Source organism: Heptranchias perlo, chromosome 13, assembly GCF_035084215.1.
Source record: "Heptranchias perlo isolate sHepPer1 chromosome 13, sHepPer1.hap1, whole genome shotgun sequence".
Classification (NCBI taxonomy): Eukaryota; Metazoa; Chordata; class Chondrichthyes; order Hexanchiformes; family Hexanchidae; genus Heptranchias; species Heptranchias perlo.
The window spans coordinates 62982053-62998437 of record NC_090337.1 but is presented as its reverse complement, the minus strand read 5'-3'; positions in this window follow the sequence as shown (position 1 = coordinate 62998437).

Sequence of the window (16385 nt, the reverse complement as noted above, 5' to 3'; positions counted from 1 at the left end):
GCACATATCTGGAAATCCCGGACGTGCTGCTCTCGATTTTCCATCAAATTGGAAGGGCCCAAAATTTCCCACTGCACATGCTCAGCCGACGAGGCTGCCCAACGGCCACACAAACTCGTACACACTGGCCATTAAATTCTTCATCTTCCTCATTGACACTTTGAAAGGACAATCCTGAATGGATTCTGCATCTAAGAGTAACAAGGAGACCCACCTTAGTTCTCTCAGACAGGGAGACTTCACCTCCTGACTGCTCCAGTTCCAGTGTCGCTATTCGCCAGGCCCGTGGCAGGAACATGGTAACTAATTCTGAGGACCAAAGGAAATGGGAAGGGGATAAGGTGGAAGGGATAAAAAATGTGGCAGATGGAATTCAATGTCAGTAAATGTGAGGTGGGACATTTTAGTTGAACATTAAAAGAAATGATTATACTTTGAATGGGGGAAAGCTGGGTGAAGTGGAAGAGCGGAGGGATTTGGAGGTTCTCGTTCACAAGACGTCAAAAGCAGCGCCTCAAGTGGATAAGGCCGTAAAGAAAGCTAATGGATGACCGGGTTTTATGGCAAGAGGTATAGAATATAAAAGCCGAGATGTAGTGGATGTGGATCTACTTAAAGCCTCAGTAAGACCACAGTTCATGTACTGTGTGCAGTTTTGGGCTCCACACTACAGGAAGGATGTGAGGCAGTAGAGAGCGTACAGCACAGATTCACTAAGAGGCTGCCTGGTGTGAGGAAATACAAATATGAAAAAAAGACTCGAAAAATTGAGGCTGTTTTCATGAGAAGAGAGGAGATTGCACAGTGATTTGATAGAGGTTTTATTTTATTATGAAGGGGTGGGACAGAGTAGATAGAAACAGACTGTTTCCAGTGGTTGTGAGGTGTAGAATGAGAGGGCATAGATATCAGATTGAACGTAAGAGAATTAGGATAGAGAACACGAGAACCTTTTGTATACAGGTTCTGAGGTGGTAGAATACACTACCAGAGTTAGTGATTGAAACAGAGATATTTAAGAGTAGGTTAGATAGATGGTTGAAGGAAAGGAGGATAAAGGGATATGGAAACAGGGCAGGCACATAGGATTAGCACTACTGCTTATGTGAAGAATAAACACTGGTTGCAGAAAAGGTCTATTCCTGTGTTGTAATTCTATGTAAGGAAGTTTTCAGACCACTCTGAGCCACTTCTTTGAAGTTTCAAACGGTTTGTACCAATTGGGCGGGAACATTAAAAAAAGCGGTTGACACTACATTAATGATTTGCAAGGATGCAATAAACCCAAACTGTACAGCTAGAGCTTATCAAAGGACACGTTGTCAAGTTAATGGAACAAGATATTGCACAGAACAAGAGCAAACACAAGCAGTGGGCAAAATAATCCTCCAAGTGGTAATAGTAATAGGAACCAAAAGCAAAATACTGCGGGTGCTGGAAATCTGAAATAAAAACAGAAAATGCTGGAGAAGCTCAGCGAGTGAGGCAGCATCTGTGGAGAGAGAAACAGAGTTAACGTTTCAGGTCGATGACCTTTCATCAGAATCGGAAGATGTTAAAAGAGTTAAAGTTTTTGAGCAAGTACAGAGCCGGGGAAAGGGGGGAGGGAGGGGAGGGGAGGAAAGAACAAAAGGGAAGGTCTCTGATAGGGTAGAGGGCAGGAGTGATTAAATGACAAAAGGGGTAGTAATGGTTCTCTCCGACGGGATTTCCGTTTGTCTCTTTTACCTTGTTCACCTTCACTGCTTTCTGTCTCCCTACTCATGTTTGATCAGGTTTCTTCTAAAACTTGCTTTCACAGCCACAACTCCCATTACCACCTTCCTTGCCTTGCACCATCATCCCTTTTGTCATTTCATCACTCCTGCCCTCTACCCTATCACAGACCTTCCCTTTTGTTCTTTCCTCCCCTCTCCCCTCCTTTCCCTGGCTCTGTATTTGTTTAAAAACTTTAACTCTTTTAACATCTTCCGATTCTGACGAAAGGTCATCGACCTGAAACATTAACTCTGTTTCTCTCTCCACAGATGCTGCCTGACCTGCTGAGTTTCTCCAGCATTTCCTGTTTTTATTTATAATAATGGGAAGAGTAGTTGACTTCCTGCTCCGCTCTCTCCCTCCCATCCCATGCCAATAATAGATGGCTACCACACGTGCTTTCAGAAAGGGTTTAGGAAAGTCCCCAGGAAATGGGATGGTAGTCATGGAAACCTGCCAGCCGCTGTTCCCTTTCATTGCTATCAATCAGGGGGAGTGATAATGCCAGATGATGCCAGTCTCATGTAGCAGGATGATACAAAGTACTAAACAAAGAAAGAACTTCCATTTATATAATGCCTTTCATGACCTCAGGACTCACGACAACCAATGAAGTACTTTTGAAGTGTAGTCACTGTTGTAATGTAGGAAACAGGGCAGCCAATTTGTGCACAGTAAGGTCCCACAGACAGCAATGTGATAATGACCAGATAATCTGTTTTCTTGATGTTGGTTGAGGGATGAATATTGGCCCCTGGACATAGGGGAGAATTCCCCTGCTCTTCTTCAAAATATTGCCATGGGATCTTTTACATCTACCCGAGAGGGCAGACAGGGCCTCCGTTTAACATCTCATCCGAAAAACGGCACCTCTGACAGTGCAGCACTCCCTCAGTACTGCACTGGAGTATCAACCTAGATTTTGTGCTCATGTCTCTGGAGTGGGGCTTGAACCAACAACCTTGTAACTTAGAGGCAAGAGTGCGACCCACTGAGGAACCGCTGACAACACTCAGTGCCAGGCTGCTAGAAAAACGTGTAGGTTTGATCCCTGATCTGCTCAGCGACAATTGGAGGCTGTGGTGTCTTCCAACAACGGACTGGAGAGGGGACAGACGTGCTTCAGTGGTCCCTGGTGCATTTTGGTCTGATTACAGAGGCCTAATAGCTAATAGCTTGCCTGGTAAGTGCACCAGATAGGTTAATATTGCGCCATTCAGGTCCCAAGTTCAGTTCAGGCGTGGGGAGGGGGGCATGCTGCATGTGATTCTTCTGACCATTGATATTAAATGGTTAAAAAAACCATGGAAGCACAGGTCTGAATCTTGACTAAGCAGGAGATGCTCTCAGCAGGAGCCCAGAGTTAGAAGAACATACCTATTGTGTTAAGGCTCCTTCTAACTCACGTGTTCATACATCAGACGTTGTTTATCCTACTCTCCTTTATTATCTCATCTCTGTGAGAGGTCGATGTTTCTATTTGGATGATGATGTCATTGTAAAATGGTCAATATTTGAATATTATAAAGACTTTGTTACTCCTGTAGCACTTAGTAACATTAATAGGGAATTTTACAATCTATGTAATGCTGCAACAAGATCTACCTCATATCCCACCTCTGCCTGATAATTCCACCTTGCACCCACTCAGTGTTTGTGGATAATACAATCAACACTTGCAGTCTGAGTACTATTTCCTGTAAAGGTAAGTTGGGTGTGATTATTGACCATCTGCTCAAATTCCAGTCAGTGTGAAGCTGTTATCAAGGAGGCTTGTCAATCGCTGGAATCTGATTCCAGTAAAAACAAGTTATTCGAACTTTGTGTCGATCACTGCTGAGGCCACATTGGGAATATTGATTTGGGTTTTGGGAATCCTGCCTTCAAGAGAACATTGATGGGTCGGAGAAGGGCTAATGAAGTTCTGCGACTTTGGCCTTCTATTTAACAAGAGAGAATCACAAAGCTGAACTTATTTTCATTGCTGAAACAAGATTAAAGAAAGAAATTGTATTTATATAGATCCTTTCATGTTCTTAGGATGTCCCAATGTGCTTCACAGCCAATGAATTATGTTGTTCTGTAAACAATCGTAGCAGCCAATTTACTCACAGCGAGGTATCAAAAAAGCAAATGAGATAAATGATCAGTTAATTTGTTTTGGTGGAGACATTAATGCTGGCCAGGACACCAGGATAACTCCCTTGCTCATTTTTGAGTAGTACCACCCGATTTTTTACGTCCACCAGAGCAGATAGACGGGGCCTCAGTCCAACATATTCGAAAGACAGCACCTCCGATAATGCTGCGCTCCCTCAGTTCTGCACTGAAGTGTCAGCCTAGATTAACTGCTCAAATCTCTGGAGTCGGGGCTTGAGTTTTTGACCTTCTGACTCAGAGGCGTGCGTCTCTTGAACCCATGAAGGAAGGACATGATCCAGATCTGTACAAAGTTGAGAGGGTAGATGCAAACAGCTTACTTATCTTCGATTATGATTACATAGAATTGGAGAATTAGAACAATAATAAATTCTCAAGCAAGACGCGAGAAGCTTATTTTCCACAGAATAATAAAAATGTGAAAAGATTCCCATCGAAAGCAGTTAATCGTGATAGAGTCTGAATTGTTTGGCCCCTTGATTGTAATGTTGAAATGGCAGATGGCCTCTTTAATTAGTAGGGGTTTTCTGTGATGCAAGAAACTGCTTTCCTCAAAGATGGAGACATTGAATCAATTCGTAAAAATCCAGTTAACCTTCATTTTTCCTGAAGGCACTTTATATTCATCCTTTGTATTATGTAGAATCTGTCTCCTACATTGATAAAAACTCTATGTAATCTCCAATGCGAATCAGAAAGATGCTCGAGATATTGTTTCACCTGGGAAAAGTGCCTATTAAGAATATCTGGAACTATCGGATCTGACAGAGTTCACAGCAAGCCTTGCAAAAGCCACTGGTGAGTTAAGACAGTGGGGGAAAAATATTGGATAGGGCCTGTTTTTGGGTGGGGGTAGCGCAATCCGCTATTACCCCACGCCCAATGGCCCCTGCGCAGGCAGGACGAGACTTTCGTCAGGCCTGAGAACTTACCTGCAATCTTCTTTGGAAATCAGCGTTGAACGAGGATTCCTTGCAATTCGCACTTTCCACCAACAGGGGGTGCTCCAATCTCTTAAAGGCAGGCTGTCTCTTAAAAAATCTCTTAAAGGTAGCTGGTACCTGTTATTTGCTGAAAATAACAGTCTGCTGTCTGCACGGAGTCTGAACAGAGATCAGACATCGCACATGTAAAACACAGATGCATCTCCTGTCCCTATGTTTACAAACTGATGAGTTATGTTAAAACATTGAATAAAGGTTGCACACTACCAAATCCCACATCCTCCAATCTGCGTGCGAAATCGCACCAATCTTCCGATCTGAGTTGGTACCAGGCCTGCGAGAGTGCAAGCACCAAGGTTCTCTGCTGATGCACTAGAGGCCTTGGTGCAAGAGGTGGACAGAAAGAGGGACATCCTATATCCACAGTGGGGCGGGGTGGAAAGAGTCCCTCCAGACATATACCCAAAAGGCAGTGGGAGGCAGCAGGGGATGAAGTCAATGCCAGGTGCACAGCATCATGAACATGGATACAGTGCAGGAAGAAGTTCAATGCTTTGACATGAGTGGTCAAGGTGAGTGAGGTCAACTGTCAAGTGGCATCTCCTACCAACTGCACCCCTAGCCGCATCCACTGCTCCGCACACAACACCCCCATCACCCACATACTAATAAACTCTTTCCATCAGTACTCAACTCTTCCAATCAGATGCTTCCTCTCACCCTTACACTTTACCACTGTTGCAAGCCGCCCACCCACAACTCACAGGCCACACACACTGGCAGCTATTCAACCATGACAGGCACATCTCCCAGACACACCTCCCGCTTTCTTACAGGAGAAGGTGGTGCATATCAGGAGGCAGCAAGTGGCAGTGGCATTTAGTCCTTCGAGCCTGTTCTGCCATTCAATGAGATCATGGTGGACCTGTGACCTTACTCCATATTTTTTTTTTTCATTCATGGGATGTGGGCATCGCTGGCGAGGCCGGCATTTACTGCCCATCACTAATTGCCCTTGAGATGGTGGTGATGAGCCGCCTTCTTGAACCGCTGCAGTCCGTGTGGTGAAGGTTCTCCCACAGTGCTGTTGGGAAGGGAGTTCCAAGATCTTGACCCAGCGACGATGAAGGAACGGCGATATATTTCCAAGTTGGGATGGTGTGTGACTTGGAGGGGAACGTGCAGGTGGTGTTGTTCCCATGTGCCTGCTGCTCTTGTCCTTCTAGGTGGTAGAGGTCGCGGGTTTGGGAGGTGCTTTCGAAGAAGCCTTGGCGAGTTGCTGCAGTGCATCCTGTGGATGGTACACACTGCAGCCACAGTGCGCTGGTGGTGAAGGGAGTGAATGTTTTGGGTGGTAGATGGGGTGCCAATCAAGCGGGCTGCTTTGTCCTGGATGGTGTCGAGCTTCTTGAGTGTTGTTGGATCTGCACTCATCCAGGCAAGTAGAGAGTATTCCATCACACTCCTGACTTGTGCCTTATAGATGGTGGAAAGGCTTTGTGGAGTCAGGAGGTGAGTCACTCGCTGCAGAATACCCAGCCTCTGACCGCTCTTGTAGCCACAGTATTTATCTGGCTGGTCCAGTTAAGTTTCTGGTCAATGGTGACCCCTAGGATGTTGATGGTGGGGGATTTGGCGATGGTAATGCCGTTGAATGTCAAGGGGAGGCGGTTAGACTCTCTCTTGTTGGAGATGGTCATTGCCTGGCACTTGTCTGGCGCGAATGTTACTTGCCACTTATCAGCCCAAGCCTGGATGTTGTCCAGGTCTTGCTGCATGCGGGCTCGGACTGCTTCATTATCTGAGGGGTTGCGAATGGAACTGAACACTGTGCAATCATCAGCGAACATCCCCATTTCTGACCTTATGATGGAGGGAAGGTCATTGATGAAGCAGCCTTAGCCCCTTATCCCTTAATACCCTTGGTTCACAGAAATCTATCAATCTCAGATTTAGAATTCACAGTTTAGCTAGCATCAACTGCCATTTGCAGAAGAGCGTTCCAAACATCTCCCACCCTTTGCGTGTAGAAGCATTTCCTAACTTCACTCCTGCACCTCCTGGCTCTACATGTTAGGCTATGTCCCCTAGTCCTGGTATTCAAGTATAGGAGACCTCCAAAACCAGTTACAAATGTCTCGGCAGCCAGAAGTAATAATCCAGCCACTAACCTGTAAATCCTGCATGGTCCCTTTAAATCGCGCTGGTGAGGGTCCTCCAGGCTCTCGAGGACACATTCAGATGGTCGGGATTAAGACTGTGAGTTGAGTTAAGTGTGAAGTCCTAAAATGGTATCTATCACTTTATATCAGTGTCGCACACTGATTGTATCCATTTTCTCCTTACTTTACATGCTTCCGGCGTTTGTTATCTGCACCTGCGTGAACTTCTATATCAAGATGGCGTCCAGCGCACGTCACGCTGGAAACGTGCGTACGCAGCCAAGACATCGTCTTGGCACTTCGGGATGCCGCATAGCGCCGGAACAACGGGTGCTACACGGCCTAATTTAGCGCCCAGTGATTTTTTTTCCCTATGACCCTGTCTGAAATTGCGCAGGATCACAGTGGAAACTGAGGCAAAATTGGATGGCCTCCCCGCCCCAAGCTCCATTTTCCTCCCCTGGCCCTGGCTGGGACTGCCTCCAGCTGCCGTGTCACACCCAGTGCATAACAATGCTGCAGGAGGAGTAGGATCCACCTTCCAGACCCATTTCCCTCCCCTCCACCCCTCTTACCTCCATTCCCCGGAAGTATCCAGTTAAAGGTGGCAATCAGGCTAGGATGCCCATCATCCCTGTGCTCGCTGACATACATTGACTCCCGGTCCAGCAACACCTCGATTTTAAAATTCTCATCCTTCTTTTCAAATCCCACCATGGCCTCGCCCCTCCCCATCCCTGTAACATCCTCCAGCTCTACAACCCTCCAAGATCTTATGCTCCTCCAATTCTGGCCTCTTGTGCATCCCCACTTTTCATCACTCTATCATTGGTGGCCGTGCTTTCAGCTGCCTAGGCCCTAAGCTCTGGAATTCCCTCCCTAAACCTCTCCACCTCTCTACCTCTCTCTCCTCCTTTACCTTCTTAAAACCTACCTCTTTGACCAAGCTTTTGGTCACCTCTCCTAATATCTCCTTATGTGGTTCGGTGTCAAATTTTATTTGATTACGCTCCTGTGAAGTGTCTTTGGATGTTTCACTGCGTTAAAGTTGCTATATAAATGCAAGTTATTGATGTTGTTGTTAGTTTCAAAAGAAGGTAAGGGCCTAGTAGAGGCCTCCTCCTCCTATTCCTCCAAATAGGCCCCCATTTCTGCTAAGACCTACAAAGGCAGTAAGTTTCTACATCTTTGGGGGGGTCTTTTTCCCCTTTAAGGTCCCTCGCTGCCTCTTCAGGTGGCAGTCCCATTGCACCATTGCCTGATTTTCCTGATTGCAATGGTAGGCTCCCTCTTGGTGTTGAGAATCTTATCAGTATCATGCCTTGCATGGGAAATGACCCTCGACCCAGGAAAATGGGCCAGGGTTATGCCAGAGTCGGAGGAAGAGGAGGGCGATGAGGGGGCAGAAGTCCCTACTGACTCTACTCCACCCCTAAGGGGGAATCCCACTCAGTGACTCTCCCTGATAATTCACAATTCATAATTACATACCAATTTGACAGAGAGATTTGGGCTAATCAAGAAGCCATGCTTATTGAGGGTAATTAGCCCATTATGGGCATTTTCTTTGCATTTTATAATGGGTAAATTTTAATTGAAAAATGGATTTGAGTGAATGGGTGAGCATAGACCATATTGTTAATTTAATTTAGCAATGTTATTTTCATGACTTAGAGCCTCCCATGTGAAAGTAGTTTCTAAAATGGGGAGAAAATCACTTCTTAAGGACTTTTCGAATGATAAGCCCGTGAACAAGGCAATAAATAGAGCTAAGCTGTCCCTAATTGTAAATGAGCTGTTAATTATTACAAATCTTTTATGAGTGTCACATAGCATTCCATCTTCACAAATCTATGTAGTGATAAGGGAGGGCATTTACCCATCTAGCTCATCCATCCAGAGGGACCTAATGTTCCCCTTCCCAATCATTAGCATCTAACCGCTACTAGAATGACTCCAGAATTTTGGTCTCCAGTACCCCACCTGGATACTGGAGCCAAAGCACTCGGCAGTATTTCCAGATTACCATCGATCAGTTCATATATTCTGAAATCCTATTCATTTTTACAAAAACAGACCGTTCATAGAAACATAGAAAATAGGAGCAGGAGTAGGCCATTCGGCCCTTCGAGCCTGCTCCGCCATTCAGTATAATCATGGCTGATCCTCTATCTCAATACCATATTCCTGCTCTCTTCCCCCATATCCCTTGATGCTTTTTCTGTCTAGGAATCTATCTAGCTCCTTCTTAAATATATTCAGTGACTTGGCCTCCACAGCCTTCTGTGGTAGAGAATTCCACAGGTTCACCACCCTCTGAGTGAAGAAATTTCTCCTTATCTCAGTCCTAAATGTCCTAAACTGAGACTGTGACCCCTCGTTCTGGATCCCCCAGCCAGGGCAAACATCCTCCCTACATCCAGTCTGTCTAGCCCTGTCAGAATTTTATATGTTTCAATGAGATCCCCTTTCATTCTTCTAAACTCGAGTGAATACAGGCCGAGTCGACCCAATCTCTCCTCATACGAGAGTCCTGCCATCCCAGGGATCAGTCTGGTGAACCTTCACTGCACTCCCTCCATGGTAAGTATATCCTTTCTTAGGTAAGGAGACCAAAACTGCACTCAATATTCCAGGTGTGGTCTCACCAAAACCCTGTACAATTGCAGTAAGACATCCTTGCTCCTGTACTCAAATCCTTTTGCAATGAAGGCCAACATACCATTTGCCTTCCTAACTGCTTGCTGCACCTGCATGTTTGCTTTCAATGACTGGTGTACAAGGACACCCAGGTCCCTTTCTACATTAACATTCCCCAATCTATCACCATTTAAATAATACTCTGCCTTTCTGCTTTTCCTTCCGAAGTGGATAACTTCACATTTATCCACATTATACTGCATCTACCATGTATTTGCCCACTCACTCAACTTCTCTAAATCGCCTTGAAGCCTCTTTGCATCCTCCTCACAACTCACAATCCCACCTAGTTTTGTGTAGTCAGCAAACTTGGAAATATTACATTTGGTTCCCTCATGCAAATCATTGATATATATTGTGAATAGCTGGGGCCCAAGCACTGATCCCTGCGATACCCCACTAGTCACTGCCTGCCACCCTGAAAAAGACCCATTTATTCCTACTCTTTGTTTCTTGTCTGTTAACCAATTTTCAATCCATGCCAGTATATTCCCCCCAATGTCATGTGCTTTAATTTTGCACACTAACCTCTTATGTGGGACTTTATCAAAGGCCTTCTGAAAATCCAAATAAACCACATCCACTGGTTCTCCCTTATCTATTCTACCAGTTACATCCTCAAAAAACTCCAGTATTTAGTCAACTTTCCTCATAACTTGGTCCTTTGACCCTGGGGATCAACCTCAAAGCTCTTGTCTGCAACACTTCCAAGGCCTTGGATGTGTCAGTGACCAGAACGGAATGTACTATTCGGGGTGAGGCCTGCCCAGAGCTTGATAGAACTTAGAGTACAGCGCCCTCAGATATTGGCTTCCAGTCTGGCAACACCTCGATGTAAAAATCTCATCCTTGTTTTCAAATCCCTCCATGGCCTTGCCCCTCCCTATCTCTGTAACCTCCTACTGCCCTACAACCCTCCGCTATCTCTGCAGTGCTCCAATTCTGGCCTCTAGCGCATCCCAGATTTCCTTCGTTCCACCATTGGCGGCCCTGTCTTCAGCTGCCTTGGCCCTAAGCTCTGGAATTCCCTCCCTAAACCTCTCTGCCTCTCCACCCCTCTCTTCTTTAAGTTGCCTCTTTAAAACTACCTCTTTGACCAAGCTTTTGGTCACCTGTCCTAATATCTCCTTATGTGGGTCAGTATCAAATTTTGTCTGATAACACTGCAAAGCACCTTGGGATGTTTTACTGCCTTAAAGGCACTATATAAATGCAAGTTGTTGTTATACCCTACTGATTGGGTGATATAGCTCAGCATGATTGCTGCTCTGCAATGACTGGACGTGGTCACTGTTGAGTCTACAATCACTCTCAGATCTCTTTCAGACTCTCCCGTAGCCAGTTCAACATAAACACTTACACTCTTAGACCATGTGCTAGGATTGCCTTCCTGCATTAGTAAAATGCCCACAAACAGTGCCACTGAAGTTATCCAGTAGTATAAATGTAATCAAGGCAGCATTTGACCGAGTGTGGCACCAAGGAGCCCTAGTAAAATTGAAGTCAATGGGAATCAGGGGGAAAACTCTCCAGTGGCTGGAGTCGTACCTAGCACAAAGGAAGATGGTAGTGGTTGTTGGAGGCCAATCATCTCAGCCCCAGGACATTGCTGCAGGAGTTCCTCAGGGCAGTGTCCTCGGCCCAACCATCTTCAGTTGCTTCATCAATGACCTTCCCTGCATCATAAGGTCAGAAATGTGGATGTTCTCTGATGATTGCACATTGTTCAGTTCCATTCGCAACCCCTCAGATAATGAAGCAGTCCATGCCCGCATGCAACAAGACCTGGACAACATCCAGGTTTGGGCTGATAGGTGGCAAGTAACATTTGCGCCAGACAAGTGCCAGGCAATGACCATCTCCAACATGAGAAAGTCTAACCACCTCCCCTTGACACTTAATGGCATTACCATCACCGAACCTCCACCATCAACATCCTGGGGGGTCACCATTGACCAGAAACTTAACTGGACCAGCCATGTAAATACTGTGGCTACAAGAGCAGGTCAAAGGCTGGGTATTCTGTGGCGAGTGACTCACTTCCTGACTCCCCAAAGCCTTTCCACCATCTACAAGGCACAAGTCAGGAGTGTGATGGAATACTCTCCATTTGCCTGGATGAGTGCAGCTCCAACAACACTCAAGAAGCTCGACACCATCCAGGGCAAAGCAGCCCGCTTGAGTGGCACCCCATCCACCATCCTAAACATTCACTCCCTTCACCACTGGCGCACCATGGCTGCAGTGTGTACCATCCACAGGATGCACTGCAGCAACTCGCCAAGGCTTCCTAAACCCACGACCTCTACCATCTAGAAGGACAAAGGCAGCAGGCACATGTGAACAACACCACCTGCACGTTCCCCTCCAAGTCACACACCATCCCTACTTGGAATTATATCGTCGTTCCTTCATCGTCGCTAGGCCAAAACTTTGGAATTCCCTTCCTAACAGCACTGTGGGAGAACCTTCACCACACGGACTGCAGCGGTTCAAGAAGGTGGCTCATCACCACCTTCTCAAGGGCAATTAGGGATGGTCAATAAATGCTGGCCTTGCCAGTGACGCCCACATCCCATGAAAGAATTTTTAAAAAGACGCTAACCATTAAAATAGGAACAAGCACAATGGCCACATCTTTGTAAAAATAAAAAAGATTTACCATACACGAACTGCAAAGATCAATGGGAATCTCTACAGATATTGTGGAACATGACATTTAAAGAGGTTTAAAATCGTTTACTCATCAGCACAGTTATATCCCCAAGGGTGGGAGTGAGCCTTTGGTTTAGTGGTAGCATTCCTGCCTCTGAGTCAGAAAGTGCAGGGTTGGAACCCCACTCCAGACAGACCTGGCGAGTGGAGACCAGAGCTCCAGCTCTGAATTCTGGGTTGACGTTCTACGGGATACTCGTGTCCGGTGAGTGCCCCCCTCCCTCACCGTATGGGTTGTGGGAGCCCATAAAACTCTCCCGCCATATAGGACTAACCATCCTATCAGCTGGTATGAAGAGGATTATGGCCATGGAAGGAGCATTCACGTCACGGCCTGTCAGACTCTTAATCAGCTCTTTCCACTGCTTCACACTATTCTCCAAGGGAAGAGTGTGTAAATAGGAAAAGAACAGTGGCCATGCAAATGACCTAATAAGCTTTTGGCCTACCAATATTTTGCATGACTCTTGAGGAGATTAGATTTTACTGTGCCATATTTTGCGAGGGCAATGCAATCTATGGCACTATAATGTGAATTATATTGTCACCTTGTTCTATGCTGCTTATATATGACAGTGCAGCTCTGGAGCTACCCCGGCCTACAGTGCTGTAATATAAACAACCTAGTGCTCATGGAGGCCCCAATACCCACATAGTAAGGTGGGCCTTGAAGTGTTCTCCAGAGGCCACTTATACATAAACAGCCGTCTCCAGCACCACTGAATGGCGCTTGCTGCCATTTTTTTCGGCCGCTGACAGGCCGAGCTATCAGCTTACGAGAAGAAGTGGCAATTAGCAGTGCCAGATGCTTACTCGGATCCCAGGGAAGGTCAGGGACAGCTAAGTCACGTCGTTAATGTGACTCTGCACAGTTTTGCCTGCGTATACTGGAAGCAGTTGCCAGAATGTGAATAAGCCAATTGTGCATCATAAATGTAAATAAGGTAGCTTGTTAATAGTGAGAAGTGTATTGTGTCAAGATGTTCCCAAGATGAGCTAAGGGTTCATTGATAAGTCTTATCAGTGGTGCAGTACAATAGGAAGAGCTTGGCTGTGATGTCTGGTTGGGTATATAAAATTGTTTTTATATAGAGAGCCAAAAATAAGAATTGACGTCTGAGAGCTGATTCAGCAGTTCTGCTCAACAGGAGAGAGGGCTCACAACCAGGGCAGAGGGATCTGGGAATTGGGAGAACAGACACGTTCCCCACTTGTGCCAATTTCTTACTGGGCTGAAACTCCGCATTTTTCTGAATTTAGTGAGCTGAAAAGTTTATGCCCGTTTTATACCTGAGCCTCATAAAAGCCCCAAATTTGATGCAAAAATATTCAAATGAGCCCCTAGCACAATCCAGGTTTGTTCTTTATCCCTGGTGCACCCATTGGGAATGGGACCATGGTCGATAGAGCTTTTAAATTGCCACAAGATTTATATTATTTTTGCTGCAATGTTTACCTTTCTGTGTTGTTTTTATCAGACACTTCTCTATATTTCTAAAATTTTTATTGATATTTTTGCAAAAAAAACTTTAGGGGCCAATTCTTCTATGCCAGATGTTTATTTTCAAAATAGCTCATATGCGTTGCTTCATGGTTAAGTTGGCAGAATATGGACGAAGTCATGGTGGTGAGATGATCGGGTATCAGACTATTCCGGTATTTCTGGAGAGAGTATGGGTCTGGGATGGATTTGCAACATTCCCCCAGGATTTCCTCAGAAGTCTTTCTGCTCTGTCCACGTAACTTTGTCAAAAGTGCGATGGAAACCCCATCTATCCAAAACTCATCGGACCTCTGCTGCCCATATCCGCGCCAGGTCCAGCTCACCCATCACCCCTGACCTTGGCCTTATCCTTGTACATTGGCTCCCAGTCCAGCAACGCCTCAATTTTAAAATTCTCATCCTTGTGTTCAAATCCCTCCATGGCCTCATCCCTTCCTATCCCTGTAATCTCCTCTAGCTATACAACCCTCAGAGAACTCTGCCTTCCTAAAATTCTGGCACCTGGAGCATCGCCCACTTCCTTCACCCCACCACTGGTGGCCGTGCCTTCCGCCGTCTAGGCCCTAAGGTCCAGAATTCCCTCCCTAAACCTCTCTGCCTCTCCACCTCTCTCACCTTAAGATGCCCCTTAAAACCTATCTCTTTGACCAAGATTTTAGTCACCTGTCCTAATATCTCCTTATTTGGCTCAATATCAATTTTTGTCTAGTTACGCTCTTGTGAAGCACCTTGGGGCATTTTCCTACGTTAAAGGCGCTATATAAAGGCGAATTGTTGTTGTTTATGCACGAAGCAGGGTGTCCATCACACTTCCGGCAAAGTTACGGTGGCGGAGTGGGAACAGGCCCGAGGAAGTTCAGAGCCAATATTGTAGTAATGGTTCTCTGACCCATGCTCCCTGTAAGCCTGCATCTACGCTGAAAGTACAGACCTGCGCCGTACCCGGCAGGAAGATCTCTGATAGCCTGGCGCTACTCAGGGATACGATCGCCTACGTACAGGACGGGGGTGAACACCTGCCTGATCAGCCTGGACCACGAGAAGGCTTTGACAGAATATCCCACACGTACATGATGGACGTGCTCTCCAAAATGGGGTTTGGGGAGGGAATCCGCAATTGGATCCAACTGCTCTACACAAACATCAGTAGCGCAGTTTCAATCAACGGGTGGGAATCAGAAAGCTTTCCGATCAAATCTGGAGTCAGGCAGGGCTGTCCTCTCTCCTCCGTCTTGTTCGTGTGATGCACCCTTTGCCGAGTCCATCAGGAGGGATGCGGGCATAAGAGGGGTGATGATCCCAGGCAGCGGAGGCACTCAGGTCAAGGCCTCCCTGTACATGGACGACGTCGCCGTCTTTTGCTCGGATCAGCTGTCGGTCCGCAGATTGATGAGCATCTGCGACCAGTTCGAACTGGCCTCGGGGGCCAGGGTAAATCGTAGCAAGAGCGAGGCCATGTTCTTTGGGAACTGGACCGACCGATCCTTTGTCCACTTCACCGTCAGGTCGGATTACCTGAAGGTGCTGGGGATCTGGTTCGGGGGGGCCGGGGCGTGCACCAAAAACTGGGAGGAGCGTATTTCCAAGGTTAAGCAGAAACTGGGACTGTGGGATCGACGATCCCTCTCGATCGTGGGCAAGAACCTGGTCATCAGGTGCGAGGTACTCTCGGTGTTGCTGTACGTGGCGCAGGTCTGGCCCATACCTCGCTCGTGCGCCGCGACAGTCACCCGAGCCATCTTCCGCTTTATCTGGAGATCAAAAATGGACCGTGTCCGCAGGGTCACGATGTACAAATCTCCAGAGAAAGGGGGGAAAGGCGTGCCCAACGTGGCCCTCATCCTGATGGACACCTTTGTGTGCGGCTGCATCAAGCTGTGCGTAGACCCTCGGTACGCAAACACAAAGTGTCACTACGTGCTGAGGTTCTACCTGTCCCCGGTGTTGAGAAGGATGGGCCTGGCCACGCTGTCATGGAACGCTCCGTCCAGTTGGACCGTTCCGCCCCACCTGTCCTTCGTGGAAAGGTTTGTGCAGAAAAACACCTTTGACCACAAGGCGATCAGCAAGTGGTCCGCACGTAACGTCCTCGAGACCCTGAGGGAAAAGGAGATGGTGGATCCTGTCGGTTGATTCCCCGAGCAGACTGTCAATGTCATTTGGCAGAACGCCTCATCGCCAGAGCTTTCAAACAAGCACCAAGACCTAGCTTGGCTGGTGGTGAGAAGGGCCCTTCCCGTCAGATCCTTCATGCACTCCCGGGCTCTCAGCACCACCGCGCGCTGTCCCCGAGGAGGCTGCGGTGGAGACGAGACCGTCACCCATCTCCTTTTGGAATGTGCCTTTGCAAAGAAGGTCTGGAGAGAGATGCAGTGGTATCTGCCCAGGTTCGTCCCGAGCAGTTCCGTAACACAGGATTCTGTGCTCTACGGGCTGTTCCCG